This window comes from Zeugodacus cucurbitae, chromosome 6 (genome assembly GCF_028554725.1).
Source record: "Zeugodacus cucurbitae isolate PBARC_wt_2022May chromosome 6, idZeuCucr1.2, whole genome shotgun sequence".
Lineage (NCBI taxonomy): Eukaryota > Metazoa > Arthropoda > Insecta > Diptera > Tephritidae > Zeugodacus > Zeugodacus cucurbitae.
The window spans coordinates 58,263,744-58,282,175 of record NC_071671.1 but is presented as its reverse complement, the minus strand read 5'-3'; the positions used below and the strand labels follow the sequence as shown (position 1 = coordinate 58,282,175).

Below are 18,432 nucleotides of genomic sequence, written 5' to 3'. Positions count from 1 at the left end.
TCCGTAATAATGAATAAAAATAGTGATAATTTATAGAGCGTACCATCAGCAAAGTTTAAGAGGCTTTACCAGTGTGGCATTTTCAAAAATTCTATTTTTTTATTTTTTGCTTATTCGATAGTTTATACTTTCAAAGCGGTAAGATCGTATCTTGAATAGTTTTTGAATGGTAGCGTTCTAAAGAGCAACTGCCCGCAGGTATAAGCCACTATAGTCGAAACTTAAAACGCGTTTTTCTAGAAATGACAATTTTCAAAATTGCTGACATCATAAATCAACGATACATTGACTGATCGACTTCAAATTTTAACTAATTATGCTTGAATATATTTACTATACAATGGCCTACGATATTTTTGATTTGTTGAAAATTGTCAAAGAACCATTTTTTACCTACCTTTTTCAGAACTACGCCCCAGTTTGTCAATTTTTGATATTTTTTTTAAATCGTAGGTCTTTGTATAGGAAATATATTTAACTTTAATATCCTTTTTGTTTCAGTAACTCATTCGGGCGGAATCATGTCAGCAGTTAGGGAACTTTTTTTTTGGCGTCTCCGAAGATCGCATATTTTTGAAAAAAAAAAAAAAAAAAAATGTTGAAATGTAGCTGAAAATATACCTTACTATGTGCAAAAAACTTCGAAACAATCGATCGAGTACTTTCTTAAAAAAAAATTCACGAAAATCGCCTAATTTTTCATAGGTTACACTGGTATAGCCTCTTAACATAATTTCGTAAATTTCTTATAGCCTTTTTACACAGTAGCTAATTGATCAATTAACCGTCCTCTGCTCGATTAAAACGCTGATTAAGATCGATTTACCATACAAAATAAAATTCTACATTAATTTTTAATCGATTCGAAAATGAAATGCAACTCTGCGACAAATCCATAGTTGTAATTATATTATACATGCGTTCTTTGTCTGTGAGTTTTAGTTCACGCTGCACGACGGTGATGTCGCTGCTATTCTACTACCGAGTAGCCGGCAGTGTGAAGTTCAAAAACTGGTTTTCCAATAAAAATTTTAATTGATTAATTAATTTGGCCGTGTGAAAAGGCTATTAGCATAAATGTATGCCTTTTATGTGGAACTGTATTTAATTACAAGTTGGTAACACGAATTACAATGATTAATCATTATCAATTTATTCGAAAACTTTTCTTATGGCTTATGCATATATATTAAACTTTCTCAATACTCACTTAAAATGTACTCAAACCATTGGTGAAATATCTTACAAATCGACGTAGCTTGCATTCGATAGTCATCAACATGAATTTTTAATCAAAGAACACATTTTCGCAAATATTATGAGTTTAGGATTTCAAATTAATATGGTGAATATTTTGAAAGTTTGATTTTATGTATGATTTTCCAAATATATAATAATTTTAAATTCATGTGTCTCAGGGAAAGAGTAAAGTTTCGTTCTCAATTTCACATCTAAGACCTGATATGACTCAAAAATATTTTGTGGCATCATTTATGACAGTTCCGTTTTTTTTACACTATTGAAGTGGTCTGATTTTTCTGGTTCTGGCTTTTTCGACTATGTAGATTCGACTCACCGTGTCAATGACCAAGGGGGTCTCAAGGGATTATTTTTACTTATTTATTTGTGTATTTTAGGCTTAATACCTAGGTAAAATCGTATTCATAATTAAGGGGGTTGTTCTTTACAGGTTGCTAAGCGCATGGGTATCAACCTGTTTTAATTTTCACGAAGGTAAAGGAAATGTGTTTACAGCCGAAATGTATGCTTCGTTTTTTTATTTCTTAAGTATAGCTTGAGAATATTCTTGAGAATAATATTTTTGAGAATATTCTTAAGCTATTCTCATTTAATTCTTAAGTATATTCCGAGAAGAGAGGATATCAATAAGCCGTATAATATCTAATTTTTTTACTTAATTATTCGATTTAATACATTTTATACCTCGAAGACTAAAATCTTTCATAGAAACTTTGAATAATACGTAGCAAACTCTTGCTACTCATATCAATTTCAGACGCCTTTTCAAATGAATATCTCTACCCCTCTTGTCAAATTAAAGACCAAAATTTAAGAAACGGCCTATTGAGTTTAAGCAAATGTGCGTGAAAATATTGGCTTAGAATTTTTAAATCCTTACACTGTTGGATTCAACTATTGACACGTGGGCTCGTTGTTCTTGATTGAAGCGCGTGAAGAAGCTACATTAAATAGAGGCATTTGTGCTCATAAATAAAACAAATCAAACATCGTATTATCTATATTTATATACTCTAGTATATATACACAGTTATTCCACAAAAACTTTCCCAGCTGAATTATTGTTATTCAAATATTCATAAAATTGTTTATATATAACAGAATTTATGATCTCACATATGTGCCTATATAATACATATATACACATACATATCTACTAGCATTTTTTTCTATTTGTGGTTACATGATCTACATGACCTGAATTTCGCTGCTTTTATATTTCTCTTAATAATTTTCGTTTTGTTTATTTTGCCTGCTTTTCCGCTCTCGTTTCATATTTCCATCTATTTTGATTGCGCTTCTGAGGTACGTCGTCTACAGCCTTTGTTTTATGAAAAATAATAAAAAGGGAAACAAAAATAAAGTTGCTTGCACATTTGTTTCCTTTCTATTTATTTGCTTGTTTTGATGATGATGCTGCCGAAAAAATGGCAGACCGAGCAATGGAAATGGAAAGACGTTAGCAGGCAAAATGGTAGTGAAGCAAATAAAAAGTGTATAAACATACATAGCAGATCAAAGTTGCATATGTATAGTATGTAGCTGAAAAAAAGATTATAAGTGAAACGAAAAAAAACCAACACTACTGAAGAGCAACAACAAAATTGCATAGAACGATGGGGGATATATGAAAATAACACAAGTATATGTATAGTAAGAATGTCTCATATAGCGTATCTTGAGTATTATACTTTATGATTTGCGGGTTGAGTTCAAATTGATGGCAAAATGTTTTGTTAACAAGTAAGGAAGGGCTAAGTTCGGGTGTAACCGAACATTTTATACTCTCGCAATTTATTTATTTAACTTTATATATATTATATAATACACAGTTTGACCCACATATTTGTCATATATATTGTATAAAGTCCATTGAAAGTTGGAAACCATAATATTAGGTTAGAAGCACCGAGGTCCTCGTGTTCGATATATGGGGCCTTTAAAACCTATGGTCCGATTTCGGCGATTTTTAGAATGGGGCTGCCACACCATTAACATAGTATTTGTGCAAAGTTCTGCACCGATATCTTCACCAGTACTTACTTTATATATTGTTAAGTAAACGATTCAGATTGTCTTCAAAGTTCTGGTATATACGAAGTAGGCGTAGTTGTGAAGCGATTTGGCCTATTTTCACAACATATCATTGGGATGTAAGGAAACTATTACAAACCAAGTTTCATTGAAATCGGTCGAGTAGTTCCTGAGATATGGTTTTTGACCCATAAGTGGGCGACGCCACGCCCATTTTCCATTTTGTAAAAAAATCTGAGTGCAGCTTGCATCTGCCATTTCTTATGTGAAATTTAGTGTTTCTGAAGTTTTTCGTTAGTGAGTTAACCCACTTTTAGTAATTTTTAACCTAACCTTTGTATGGGAGGTGGGCGTGGTTATGATCCGATTTCTTTCATTTTTGGACTGTATTAGGAAGTGGCTAAAAAAACGACTGCAGAAAGTTTGGTTTATATAGCTCTATTGGTTTGCGAGATATGTACAAAAAACTTAATAGGGGGCGGGGCCACGCCCACTTTCCCAAAAAAAATACATCCAAATATGCCCCTTCATAGTGCGATCCTTCATACCAAATTTTATTTCCATAGCTTTATTTATGGGTTGGTTATGGCACTTTATGTGTTTTCCGTTTTCGCCATTTTGTGGGCGTGCCAGTGGTCCGATTTTGCTCATTTTCTAAAGCAACCTTCCTATGGTGCCAAGAAATAAGTGTGCCAAGTTTCATCAAGATATCTTAATTTTTACTCAAGTTACAGCTTGCACAGACGGACGGACGGACAGACAGACATCTGGATTTGAACTCCACTCTTCACCCTGATCACTTTGGTATATATAACCCTATATCTAACTCGTTTCGTTTTGGGTGTTACAAACAACCGTTATGTGAACGAAACTATAATACTCTCTTTAGCAACATTTGTTGCGAGAGTATAAAAATGCAGTTCAATCCATCCAGGAATAAAATTCAGGTAAACACTTGACATTTATTATTTATGACACAAACAGACATGATTCAATGTATAAGGTGTGTTAAAATAATAACGGGAATATTCGATTTTTGAAAAGAATATTTATTCATTTGTCGACAATTAATTATCTACTTGTAAAATAACGGTCCTTTAAGGTTCTCATTATTTTTGGAAGTGGGAAAAAATCACACGGAGCCATATCTATGGAGGCTGAGACAGCGTTGTAGTAATGTTTTTGGCCTTCAAGTAACGAAGTGTGAGCTTTTAACGAAGGACCTGCCACCATATTTTACATTATTTAGCAATGTTTTATGGTGATACAAAAACAACGACAACAATTTATTCTTTATAATACTCTAGGAAGGTGACAGATTGAAAAGCTGAATTCCGAACGTGGTTCCTCTTACTATTATGTGAAATTTTCTATCTCAAAAAAGTACCCTTTTTGCTCTAGAACCTGAATCTGAATCTGTTATTGGTCTACAACTTGGCTTCCGCCGTTTTCCAATAGATGTCTCTAGGGTCAAGCACTGGTCGATTAAATCGACTTTTTTCTATATCGATCTTAGATATTTGTGTCAACATAAACCTAACAAAATATTTGTAGAGATCTGTTTGCATCCCAAACTTATTCTCAACTGAAAATGTCACTTTTTGAGCCGAATTCACGACATTTGCGGGAAATTTTGCTTTTCTTTTTTAATTCCAAGAAAAGTGCGGCTGAGGCTCATCAACATTTGTAACCGTTTTTATACAAAAAAAAAAAAAAAACGGCGGAAGCAAAGTTGTAGACCTAATACTATTTAGAAAAAGCCTCGAAAATATAATTTTAATATTTTATACATCGTATTTTACTATTGAAAAATCAATATTTTTACACTTAATTTTTTTTTTACATATATTTTTAATCAAAGACTTAAGACTTGATTTGTACTTTTCAAAATATATTAATTGCATAGCGCACATAAGCTCAGTAAATAAATAAAGCAATCATATGCACACTTTTGAGAATGAACATCACTACTCCCGTGGCAATCACATTTCCACTAATATACATATATACACATTTATATGTAATTATATCCACATATGTATATTACCATATGCCTACGAAATGTCAGTGAATGCATTGTTTCGTCGGAAGTGATGAATTTTGCAACGGAAACCTTCACTGAACGTGCTGGTGGTGGTGCTGGTGGGCCCCTAGCGATCGCTTGAAGGCTACTGCGCTGCTGTTGCTGCCATGTGCAGTGGAAACGCCTGAAAGTATGCAAACACATACAATTGCGGAAAATCATTGCCAGTGCATAAGCTCGCGAGCGGCCGTATCAAGTGCTAGCATTGTGTGCACGCACACACACACAGACATTTAATAATCAATGATAAATTGCCTTTGATTGCAGTCAATCTTTAACGCAGGGAGGAGGGATGCTACCGTGCGCTGTGATAAATGTGCATTTAAACAAGACTCATATTCTGTATGTGTGTGTGTGCTGTACATTTTAAGCGGAAATGTTCGTTCACATGTGTAAAATGTTTATTAAATAATAATTTAAATAACCTTGGCATGTGCACAACATGAGTTTTACTGTTTTATTTGCGTAATAAAATTAATAGGTGTTGTAAAATGCTTGTTGTTTTTATATGGGTTTGTTGTCCTTGTCACCTCGTAATTGCTTAAATATTGGCAATTGCTGTGATTTATTGTGCGTAAATCACATTGAGAGTTATTGAAAATTTTTTTCGATGCATTTTAACATAATATTTTTTTTCAATAAAAATGAATGCTTATTTTAGGTAATTTTTTATATTCTTTTAATTTTTTTTAATTTTTTATTTAGTTTTTTAGTTAAAATGAATGCCAATTTTAGATAATAATATTTCTTAATTTATATTTTTTAATTTCTTTTTTAATTTAATTTTTTTAAATTTTTTTTTAAATAAAATTATTATTATAATTTTTTCCAAATTCAATAGTAGTCCAATATTTAACTTTATATTTTTCCTTCGTTTTTAATTTTTAGACTAATTTAATATAATCAAAATTTTTCCATTTACTATATTTTTCTCACTTCAGTTATTATATTCTATTAAATTTTAATATTTTCACACCTCGCACACATCCACTGTTTCCTTGGATTATATATATATATCCACCAATTATTAATTTCACAATTTTAAATTGATATTTTCCACATTTCATCATCAATCTGCCATAAACGCAAAGTCGCACAACCTCAATTTGCGCATAAATTGCGTGGGTGCCACGTGGCGTATACGCAACATCTGGAATACACATACAAATAGCTGCAACATAAATTATTCAACACGCGGTACACGCATACAGCAAAGTGCGTAGATTCATCATCACATCCGCACAAATATTTGTCATTAATTTTGCAATTAAAGAATATTTAACAAACGCTGCACAAAAAGCAGGCATTTTGCTTAATAAATTGATTTCGCAAATATTTTAAGTACTAATTAAAGCAATCAAAGCGAATTGTCACTTATTTGCATATTCATCTGCATGTGTACTTCTATATCAATGACAATTGCGCGCTGATTATTTTGTAATTTAAAATAAATTTGTTTTTGTCATCATTACCTTCTCTGGCATGTTGCTCTCGCTTTAACTCGCTACGAAAGCTAATTTATGCTTTTATTTGCTTAAATTGCTTTAATGAGTATGTAAATTTTTCAATTAAAGCACTCACTGCTAATATTGAATGCATATAGATGCCTATTTGTGACAGCTAATAATTGAAACTTGTTGATTGCTCAATATATTTAATCATTTTATTAAAAAAGAATAATTTTGATCGATTGCGATTGAGTATAAAAAAAAAAATAATTTTAATTAAATTAAGCTGAAAATTGTACAAAAATAATTTTCTTTTCTGCATTTATGAATTTTATTTTTTTATACTCTCGCAACAAAAGTTTTGTACAGTTTTGTTCACATAACGGTTGTTTGTATGTCCTAAAACTAAACGAGTTAGATAGATAATGTGTTATATATATCAAAATGATTATCAGAAACACAAAATTTTACAGAAGAAATGGCGATAGGAAGCTGCACTCAGATTTGTTTACAAAATGGAAAATGGGCCAAAAACCAAAAACCATATCTCAGGAACTACTCGACCAATTCGAATGTAATTCGGTATACAATATTTTCTTGACACCCTGATAATACGGATAAAAAATGAGCGAAATCGATTCACAACCACGACTACTTTTCATATAACTCAATTTTTAATTCCATCTCATTCTCTCATTTTATAATATATACATAAGGAACCAATAAAAATAGCGGAATACAACTTTACATAAGTACTACATATCATCTATGGCTTCACTAGTGAAAAAATTGAATTTAATGTAATTCAGAGGAAATTTGTTTCTTCTAATATTGTGTCTCTGTTCCAAAAATTATTAAAATCGGGTCATAACATCTCCTAGCTCCCATATACTTAATTATAGGTTTTTCAAAAGTAGAGTGGGCTTTATTCCGCATATATGTATTGGTTAATATGTGAGACATCTTAGCAAAATTAAGTGAGCATAAAGTCTTGGATATAGTGTACCTTGCTGGTGAAAATGAATGAAATCGGTTCAGGAATTACCTCAGCCCTCATATACTATATATGACGATTTTCGTTATTCTATTAAACTGTATGCCAAATTTATGTGTAAATTTGTGTGTTATCTTAATAAAATTTCTTCAATAAATCGCTAGAGTAGAGTTCGGTTGTACCCGAACTTAGCCTTTCCTTACTTGTTTCTATATTAAAATACTTTGTATTATTCTTTATAATTTCAACAAACCACCTTTTCATAAATTATTTGCTTCAAATACCTGCCATTAATACAAACAACCACACATCATTTGCGCACATTAACGCCACAATTAAGATATTTTAATTTATATGGACTTTTCCAACCGCATTGCGGTCCAAAGTCGTGTTGAATTGTTGAAGTAAAATCATCATCAACCGTTAGTTATTTATTTAAACAGTTTTGCACCAACGCACGTGTTTGATTTGTAAATGGTTTTCTTGCTTTTAGCAACAACAACCAAATGTAAATGCAAATAAAGCAGCGGCAGCTGACCAAGTGCGCCACTGCGGATGAGTAACATATGTGTATTTGCATTTGGTACGCAAACGCTAATGTTTGTGCAAATATCAAAACGATTGCATATGTGTGTTTGAATGTTTTATTAGTGTGTGTGTTTGTGTGTGCTCTGCCAACATGTTGATCGTATCGATTCATATTTGATTAGCGTAAATGTAATTGAATGACAGTTGGTAATGGTAATGGTAATGGATGCACATACATAACCTAAATAGCGGTTGTTTTATTTACAAACGTAGAAAGTCAAATGTTGGTTGTGTTTGCTTTGTGTTGGTTTTGCTGGTTACTTTATGACAGCTCATTTATTGACAGACTAAAGTCAATGCACTAAGTTGAACTGAATTGCTAGAAATATTTAATGTTTGTGTTCGTATATATGACCAAATTAAATAACGTCGATTCGAATTATTAGTTTAAAAATGTAAAATGTCCGTACATTGCTGTCATTCTCAGCTTCTCACTTCACTTATACGTTACACTTCTTCGCTAAAAAATAAATTAAGTTAAGCTAAATTGATTCTATTAACCACAATTTGTATTTTTGCCAGGATGAATTAAAAAAATATGTTTTTTTTAATAGTGTGTTTTCAAATTGCAAATAATCCCATGAAATTCTCTCATTTTTTTTATGAAAAAATAGGTGGAGTGGGTAAAATTTAAAAATTTCTAAATACATAAACACTCAATTTTTAAATAATAAGTACCAGTGGTGAAATATTTCTTGGAATTTTTATGTAAAGAACATCTTTGTCGTTCATATTTCAATGGCCAAAGACTGTATGCGTAATTAAAATCTTTTCGCTTGATTTAGCATTGGGTTGTCTTGTCCTTATTTTCCAAATTTATTGTCAAATATCAAATAATTATGGATTTTATAAATACTCATGGGTCTCGGTGATCGGTCACGCGTTTATGAAATTAAATAAAAATACAGGAAAATAGTTAAAACTAGTACGAGAAGTCTACAAAGCTTTTAATAGAAATAAATAACAATATTAAATAAAATAAATTGCTACAAAAGTTAATATACAACCCAAATTTTTTCAATAAACTTTTGGTCGAGGCACTGCGCAGGTCAACTTGATTTGCTTCATTTAAAACTTTTTTTGGTAAAGATCCTTCATGAAATGGAGCATTGTCCTGTTGTAAAATGTAGTAAATAGTTGGAAAAGGCCGACTAACCACTACAATAGCATGGTTACGTTAATTCTGGTATATCCGGCTGATTTAGGGTCCCTAAATTAGTAACAAATCTCCAAAACTGGAGTAAGGAAAACTTCCCCAAAAAATCATAATGTCACTCCCGACTCTATTTAGCGTCTAAACGGGACCAAATGACTCGCATATCACTTTTTTATTTTCGGAAATATTGACCAATTTTTGCCAAACGTCAGGTATTTATGTCAACTTTTTTTAATGTCCTGAGCAGTGTAGCATCATCGAATGTTCATGTAATGTTCATGTCGATGCTGCTGCAATATTAACAGGACTAATTGTGGAATTTTGTATGACAGTTCCTACTAATCTTCTGCATTCTCTTTGAGTTATCACAGGTTTCCGCCCAGTTATCTTTAAATTGCTCTTGCAATATTTCTTGTCCTTCGTTAAATTGATAAGGGTAACAGTATTCCATCAAATTCTATTAATTTTAACCAACTCCGAAGCCGAAACCCCAGTTTTAGTAATGGTTATAAAGTGTCATAACTAAGCCATAAATAAAGCTATGAAAATAAAATTTGGAACATAGGATCGTATTAGGGAGGGGCACATTTGGATGTAATTTTTTTTGGAAAAGTGGGTGTGACCCCGCCCCCAAATAGGTTTTTTGTATATATCTTGCAAACCAATAAAGCTATATAAACCAAACTTTCTGCAGTCGTTTCTTTTAGCCGTTTCCTTATACAGTCCAAAAATGGAAGAAATCGGATAATAACCACGCCCACCTCCCATACAAAAGTTAGGTTGAAAATGACTAAAAGTGGGTTAACTCACTAACGAGAAACGTAAGAAACACTAAATTTTACAGAAGAAATAGCAGAAGGAAGCTGCACTCAGATTTTTTTACAAAATGAAAAATGGGTGTGGCATCTCCTACTTATGGGTCAAGAACCATATCTCAGGAACTACTCGACCGATTTCAATGAAATTCGGTATATAATACTTTCTTGACACCCTGATGACACATGTGAAAAATGGATGAATTCGGTTCATAACCACGACAACTTCCCATATAACTCAATTTTGAATTCCATCTGATTCCTTCACTTTATAATGTATACATAAGGAACCAATGAAGATAGCGGAATAAAACTTTACACAAATAGTACATATCATCTCTGGCTTCACTTGAGAAAAAATTGTCGAAAACGGACTATAACTTTTCAAGGCCCCTGTTATCGAACATGTTGAACTCCGCGCCTAAGGGTAAATTTTAACCGAAAATATGGGTAAATCTCTCGGATAATTTAATGTAATTCAGAGAAAATTTGTTTATTCTAATAGTGTGTCTCGGTTCCAAAAATTATTAAAATCAGATAATAACATCTCCTAGCTCCCATATACCTAATTATAGGCTTTTCAAAAATATGGTGGGCTTTAATCTGCATATATGTATTGATTAATATGTGAGATATCTTAGCGAAATTAAGTGAGTGTATAGTCTTGGATATAGTGTACCTTGCTGGTGAAAATGAATGAAATCGGTTCAGGAATTTCCTCAGCCCTCATACACTATATAGGACGAATTTCGTTATTCTATTAAACTTTGTGCCGAATTTATAGGTAAATTTGGGTGTTATCTTAATAAAATTTCTTCAATAAATCGCGAGAGTATAAAATGTTCGGTTGCACCCGAACTTAGCCTTTCCTTACTTGTTTAAAATAAATTTTACTTTCGGTCTACATATCGTTAGCAACTTTGGTTTGTACTCCAACATTTTTTTAGCTTGTTATTCAACCACATTCATATATTTTCACTGCAAAGTGTTATCAGGCCAGAACAGTAGTCCAATAAATATCACATGAATTGTTGCCAAGTGTCTATACCTATTATATATATTTAAGATTTATGCTTTAACAAAATTACAAGACTCATCAAGCTATTTAGCCTTATCACTAACTCTTCGAATTTTCGCTTTAACGTTAGCCGTAACAACAACCCGTCGCCAACTTCACTTAAACCAAAGCTGTGTATTTTTTCCACTTTCCATACATACTAACATTTAAGCCAGCACACATATGGGCTTCACAGCACTGACAATTCCACTTTATCGCTTGCCGGCCTTTGAAACGCATTCAAGCCAATAACTGTCTCACTGACGCTTTGCACCTTTTGTCAACACCTTTTCTCCGCTGTCATTTCCTTTTAAGGTCTTCCGTGTGTGCCGCTGTTTGCCAACAATTTCTCTCTCTGTGTGTCTGCATGTGTGTTTAAGGCTTTATGGACATCGTATGTGCCCATATGTACAAATACAAAACACACACACACACACACATATTGCCCGTTGTATATAGGAAGTCTCTGTTTGCTCACATTGCATACAAAATGAGGGAAGTCACGGTTGAAAGAACGCAGCACAGTAAATTGTTGTTAGTACTATAAACAAATATCCAGCGTCAGTGAGCGACTGTATGTGTCTCTCTGTATTTATGCAGCAGGTGTTAAAGCTGACATTTTTGCTGATGCTTCGCCACAAATCATCACACACACGCAGACACATGTAAGCGTATACTTTATGCATACACGCATGGAGGACTCACCTGACGGTACATTATTTATTTTTGTATGCCGTGGGTTTTTTCTTTATTTATTCTCTAGATTTATGTATGTGTGTTTGCTGAAATAATGCCTAGAGGTTGGAGTAGACTGACCATCTAACACATCTGCATACATATTTACATAGTTAAGTGCGCATGCTGTACTGAACTCTGTAGGGCATTCAACTTGTGCACTGAATTTCCGCAATACAAAAAAGAAATAATGAAAACTAAAAAAAAAACGTTTAGTTGCTTAGCTATTTAATTTGTTTCTGTTTGTCTTCTTTGGAAAAGTGACTACATTGTCCATTGGCTGTGCGTTTAAGGCGCGTAAATGTTTAATTGTTAGAATCCTAGCCATTATGTTTTCCTGTAAATAACTCCTCTTTATTTTGTGTTTACTTTTTGTTTTTTTCTATGGATTTTCTCACCAGATAAATATGATTTTTTGTTGTAGTGGTCGATCGAGTTCATAATATTATATATTAATATTATTGATGCTAAACTTTTTAACATTATCTCATTATATTTTACTATTCTTCTAGTAATCAATAAGTGACATTGCTTAATCTGCAGTCGTGTCCTTAAAGAAATCAATTATTTAGGTTAGGTTAGTCTGGTAGGCCTGCAGGCCACGCATAGACCAGTTATGGTCCTTTGCGATACCAGAATGGAGTGCCTTTACGTGTTCCCTGAGTAGTAGTCATCGTTCAGGATGCCTGCGCTTGTCGTGAATTTTAATAGTTTATGAGGCTTCACTGACGATATCTCCTCTAACTTATCGTACTGTGGGGCCCCTAAGTACCTAAAACGCTGTCTCGCTAACGCAGGACAAACGGACAAGAGATGCTCCACTGTTTCCTTGGTGCCCTGCTCTTGACATTTTCTGTATTCCTCCCGATCTGACAGCCCCATTTTGTAGGCATGCGCCGCTACAAGGCTGTGACCGGTAAGAATACCAACCATGGTCCTACAGCCCTTTCTATCGAGCTCCAGTAGGAACCTTGTATAATTTTGATCTACCGCTTTGCACATGACCTTTGCAGTTTTACACCCCGGCAGATCCTTCCAGCGAGATATGATTCTTCTTGCCATGCCCCTGTCTATGTCATCGTATAGAATGTGCATGGGTTTAGCGATGTTGATCATGTTTCCGGGTGACAGCTGTACACCACTCTTGGCAATCCCGTCTACGATTTCGTTGAATTCACCTATTGCCATCAGTCGACCCGCCGATTTCGCCGCGCAGCTTTCGTCAAAGAGATCTATAGGTGGCAGGTTTAATATTCGTTCTAGAGCAGTCGTTGGGGTGGTTCTTAATCAATTATTTGAACATTACTAAATTTTTTACAATTTTAAGGCACAATGTCGTGGGGGATAAGTATAGAATCCAGTACTTTCAGAGATATAAAAAATTTAATACATTTTCTCTTAAGTAATGAAACTTGTAAGAAACGTACAGAACGTACTACTTTTTTGAAGCTCCTTCACTAATTAGAGGGTATATTTATGCATTCCTTAAAAATTCCCATTCCTCTATGGCAAATGGATCTTGAATTATGTGGTTCTGTTGTTTTAATTTGTAGAAAAGACGTGAATAGCACTTGTGGAGACCTCTGTGCTCAAATTGAAACACCGAAAGCCAATACAGGACTTCATACGAACACATAGCGACTTTATACCATCCTTAGAATATATATAATAGTTTATTTCTTATAATTTCTCCTCCTATAAGTGGTACCTGTTAATATTGACAGATAGAAATAGTATTCTTCAAATTCTAAGGTCTGTATCTTAAATATATAATTTTTATGTGCTTGCTATTATTTCTTTAAGACTGTGTTTTGGACCTATTTCAGGCCAAGACTTAATAATTGGTAAGCACAAATATCTGTTGCCATAATTAATGCATATCGAAGCTCTTCAAATATTTTTGGATGTTTAAATATTATAACATTTTTCTCAAATTTGATGTTTGGTGTTTGTTGGCAAATATTATGTTTGAATATATAAAACACAGTTTGAAAGGAATAATTTTTTGATATTTCACAATATTTATGAAAGAATTATATCCAAACCGATCACAGCAACTATAAAGACGAGCTTGCGCTGTTATAACCTTTTCTCACATGTTCTAATTGAGCGATTAACCGATCTTTGTTCGATTAAAAACTGATTTAGATCGATTTACCATACAATCATTTACCATCTCAGCAAAAACGAAAACGTATAACAGCTGATCGACTATCGAGTAGCCGGCAGTGTGAATGCCAAAAACTGGTTACTCAATTAAAATTTAATTTAATTGATCAATTAATTAATTTTAATTGATCAAATAATTATCAAAGGTTATTAGACTTGCTACGGATTTGTCAAGAACTTTCAACTACTACGACACAATCGCTTTAGTCTATGAAGGAAATGTAGATCAAACCTACAAGTTAATCTGTTGAGAATCCCTAGTTCAGCGCAATTTTTTAAATATATTCATAAAATGATTTAAAGAATAATGAAATAAGATTAATTTGTTTAAAAAATAATAATTGTGACCAGTCAAAGTTATTTACTTTTTTTTGATTTTTGTACAAAGAGGCTGTAAAAAGTAAATATAATAAGGAAAAAAAAATATTTTAGGCTTTTATTTTTATTAAATTTTTTTTAATTTTGGAATTCTCTTTTACTATTAATTAATAATTATATATTATATATTTATATATACCAACTGTTTGTTGCCTAAAATAATCTTGTCACTTTCCTTTCCCGCCACAAATTAACCGCACGAAAAAGTCGTAGCTCAAAAGCAAAACGAAGACGTAGCCGAAGTAAATAAATATTAATAATAATAATTATATATGTGTGTATGTAACAGTATATGACATATACACAACTAAATAATTAATAACGGGTGGCATATGTGTGGCGAGTTTTGGAGCCTTTGCGTGCTGCCGAAGAATATTAAGGAATATATACTATGTACTTGTATATATAACACCATATGATGAATGATTAATTGGCCACACATTAAGCGTTAATAAGCACCAAAGGCAAACAAACACATACATATATGGACTTATATATGCTTGTAAGTAGCTTTACGCGCTCTACTAATTCCGCTCATAACTTATGCATAACCGCTAACAAATTCCTTAACTTAGTACACTTACAAATAATTTATGAGCCTTTAAAGCTACTTATGTTGTAGTAAGTCGCTTTGTCGCTTTGGTCAAAGGTAAAACTTTGTAGCTTTTATACGCTTACAAGCGCTCGCCCTACACATAATTAACATTACTCATACGCACTGGTGTATGTGGAGTGCTTTTGCAGCAGTTATAAGTAGTTACTACTTGCCTTTGTCGCTTGCAATACTTCTTTTTAAACACATTTAAGCGCTGACTAAGTGCGTTTTAAATGGACAGACATACTTTTGTATATATATATATATATATATATATATATTATATATGTATGGGTATGTGTGGAGTTTTTTTCAAAGTTAAGCAGCAGACTTAAAAATGAAGAATGCGCCTCAAGATTGCACGAAACAAGTGGAGATATCGTATAAGTAAAATTTTGTGTCTGTGTGTGTGTCTGCTCTGCGAAGGCAATACCATACTTGCCTTTCTGTGTGTGTGTGTGCATTTGTTCAGTTGGAACGCATAAATCTCGACGCATTGCAGTGGCAGCTAAGCAAAACTGTTGTAGTGAAATTTATTTGCAGCTGTCAACTGCCGCAGAACATGTCATTTATCCTACACAGTAACTGTAGCTTGCCGCCTCGGCTCACACAGACACAAACACACTCATATATATATGTTTGTCCGCATGCACACAAACTCTCATAATAATTGCGTATTTCTTTATACGCCCCGAAACCACCAATAGCTAAGCTTGAGCACAAGCAAGCCTGCTTACTTACAGCTTTCTTTCATTCCCTGTGCAGTTTTCCACTGTCTTGTGCTACGAAGAAAATGCAATTTTCCTGTTCACTCGTCAACAAGCATTGCATTCATTGGCTTTGAAATATGCTGCGCGTTGCTTTCTGTCATTTCTTTCCTTCCACCCTTTCTTTTACCTCCTTTCCTTCCGTTTTTTTCCTTCCCTTCGTTTTCTGTGTGCGCCACAGGCATTCACCATTGTTTGGCATTTGAAAAGTGAAATTTTTCTTACGCCATCTTGGCAAGTAGTTATTCGACGAAAAAAAAACCTCCGAGAAAAGTGGTAATCTATGAATTTTGTTGTAGGCGTTATGTCGTATCCATTGACATTGCAGCGACGTGATCTATGGTGGCGCATACTAACTGCAGACACAATAAGTTTTCATTCTACCATTTCACTGGTTTTCATTTAGCTAATCTCACAGCAAGTTGAAGAAGTAGTGGCTTCAATGGATTTATTTTGATTATTTTTCGTTTGCTTGTGGCTTCAAATTTCATTTCAAGCAGTTCATACATTTTTGATTTATATTGGTGTCAACACTTACATAATTTCAATAGTGTTGTTATACTGCGACTCTAATTGAAAATTTCATGCATGACTGACCTGCATGGTTATATTAAAAGTTAATTTTATCTTTTACAGACTTATAAAACAAAAATAGATCTTATGAGCAGTAATACAGCAAAAGGATAGTATCGGATTTTTCATCCGGAATTAATGCAACCTCTCGGTGGCTTCTATAACAACTTCCAAGCTTTTAAACCTAGACGTTTAATTTCAAATTAAAGGTGTTTTAAAAAGACGAGACGAGAAGAGATGACCATAAATGCTGAAATACTATGTTTATTGCGCTTTACAACTCAACTATACTTCACTAGAAATGTTAAAATTTTATGCAGATAACAATTTAAACTGTAGGAAAATATTTAAGTTGAAATTTAACAAGTCATCCTGTCGAAAAAGTTCAAAATATCAGAAATAACAAATATCATTAATAGCAGTCGTCATAGAAGATGCACTCAGTTGATTTCGTAAAATTGTTGTTAAAAACATAAATTGATTCCTTAATTAACTGAAATCAGCTTTAGAATTTACAATACACTACTAACAAGCCATTCAGTTGCCACTAGACTCCTTACTAGCTTCGAGGTATTCGAAGGATCTCAAAACCTATTCTCATAGAATCAAGTTTGGTTCCAACATTTTCGTTATATAGAATAAATCTTAGTTCGATTTAAGATTTATTCACTCTTTCTCATATATTAACTTAATTGCATTACATAACATTTTTCTTACAATATCATAAGTTGTTTATATATATATATATATTTGGCGTAGAAACCGCTTTAAGCGATTATAGTCGAATCCACGAGAGCGCGCCACTCGTTTCTCCTTTTTTGCTTTTTGGTGCCAACTGGAAACACCAAGTGAAGCCAGGTCGCTTTCCACTTGATCCTTCCTTCGGAGTGGAGGTCGTCCTCTTCCGCGGCTTTCTCCAGTGAGTACTACATCGAATACTTTCAGCGCTGGAGTGTTTTCGTCCATCCGTACAACATGACGTAGCCAGTGTAACCGCTGTCTTTTTATTCGCTGAACTATGTCAATGTCGTCGTATAACACATACAGCTCATCGTTCCATCGTCTGCGATATTCGCCGTTGCCAATGTTTAGAGGACCATAAATCTTGCGCAAAACGTTTCTCTCGAAAACCCCAAGAGTCGTCTCATCGGATGTTGTCATCGTCCGCGCTTCAGCGCCAAACATCAGGACAAGAAAAATGAGCGATTTGTAGAGTTTGATTTTGGTTCGTAGAGAGTGGAGTCCAAAGTAGCACCTGTTGGCAAGAGTGATTCTGCGCTGGATTTCGAAGCTGACATTGTTGGTGCTGTTGATGTTGGTTCCCAGATAGACGAAATTATCTACAACTTCACAAGTTATGACTGTCAACAGTGACGTGGGAGCCAAGACGCGAGTGCGATGACTGTTTGTTTGATGACAGGAGATATTTCGTCTTATCCTCATTCACCACCAGATCCATACGCTTCGCTTCCTTATCAAGACTGGAAAAAGCAGAACAAACGGCGCGGCAGAATCAACGGCGTTCGCCAGCAGCTCAACTTCAACTAAAAATAGTTGTAATTCGTGGTGCCAAAAAATAATTTAGTTGTTCTAAAGTTGAGTTGTTTCAATTTCAACTCAACTGAATGGAGTTGTAAGTCTTTTTGTCAACGAAAATGCTGCAATATCATTTCCAAACTTGATGCATTGTACATTTATTTTCCATAAACTCATCCGGCAACTAACTATCAGTTCACAGTTCAGATCATCTTACTAATGAATTACCAAAGAGATTAAAGTT

At 33.6% G+C, this 18,432-nt stretch overlaps 3 protein-coding genes across 4 annotated transcripts in view; 2 read left to right on the top strand and 1 right to left on the bottom strand.

The window, feature by feature from the left end:
* Positions 1-18,432, bottom strand: part of LOC105218909 (sodium channel protein 60E) — a 265,193-nt gene that overhangs the window by 124,618 nt on the left and 122,143 nt on the right. The window lies entirely within an intron of this gene.
* Positions 1-18,432, top strand: part of LOC105217177 (mitochondrial thiamine pyrophosphate carrier) — a 115,745-nt gene that overhangs the window by 90,603 nt on the left and 6,710 nt on the right. The gene's annotated exons all lie outside the window — the stretch shown is intronic.
* LOC128922696 (uncharacterized) overlaps positions 3,921-18,432 on the top strand; it is a 217,850-nt gene continuing 203,338 nt past the window's right edge. Inside the window, exon 1 of the mRNA XM_054234135.1 lies at positions 3,921-4,290. The gene's annotated coding sequence lies outside the window, so the exon portion shown is untranslated. The remainder of the gene's footprint in view (positions 4,291-18,432) is intronic.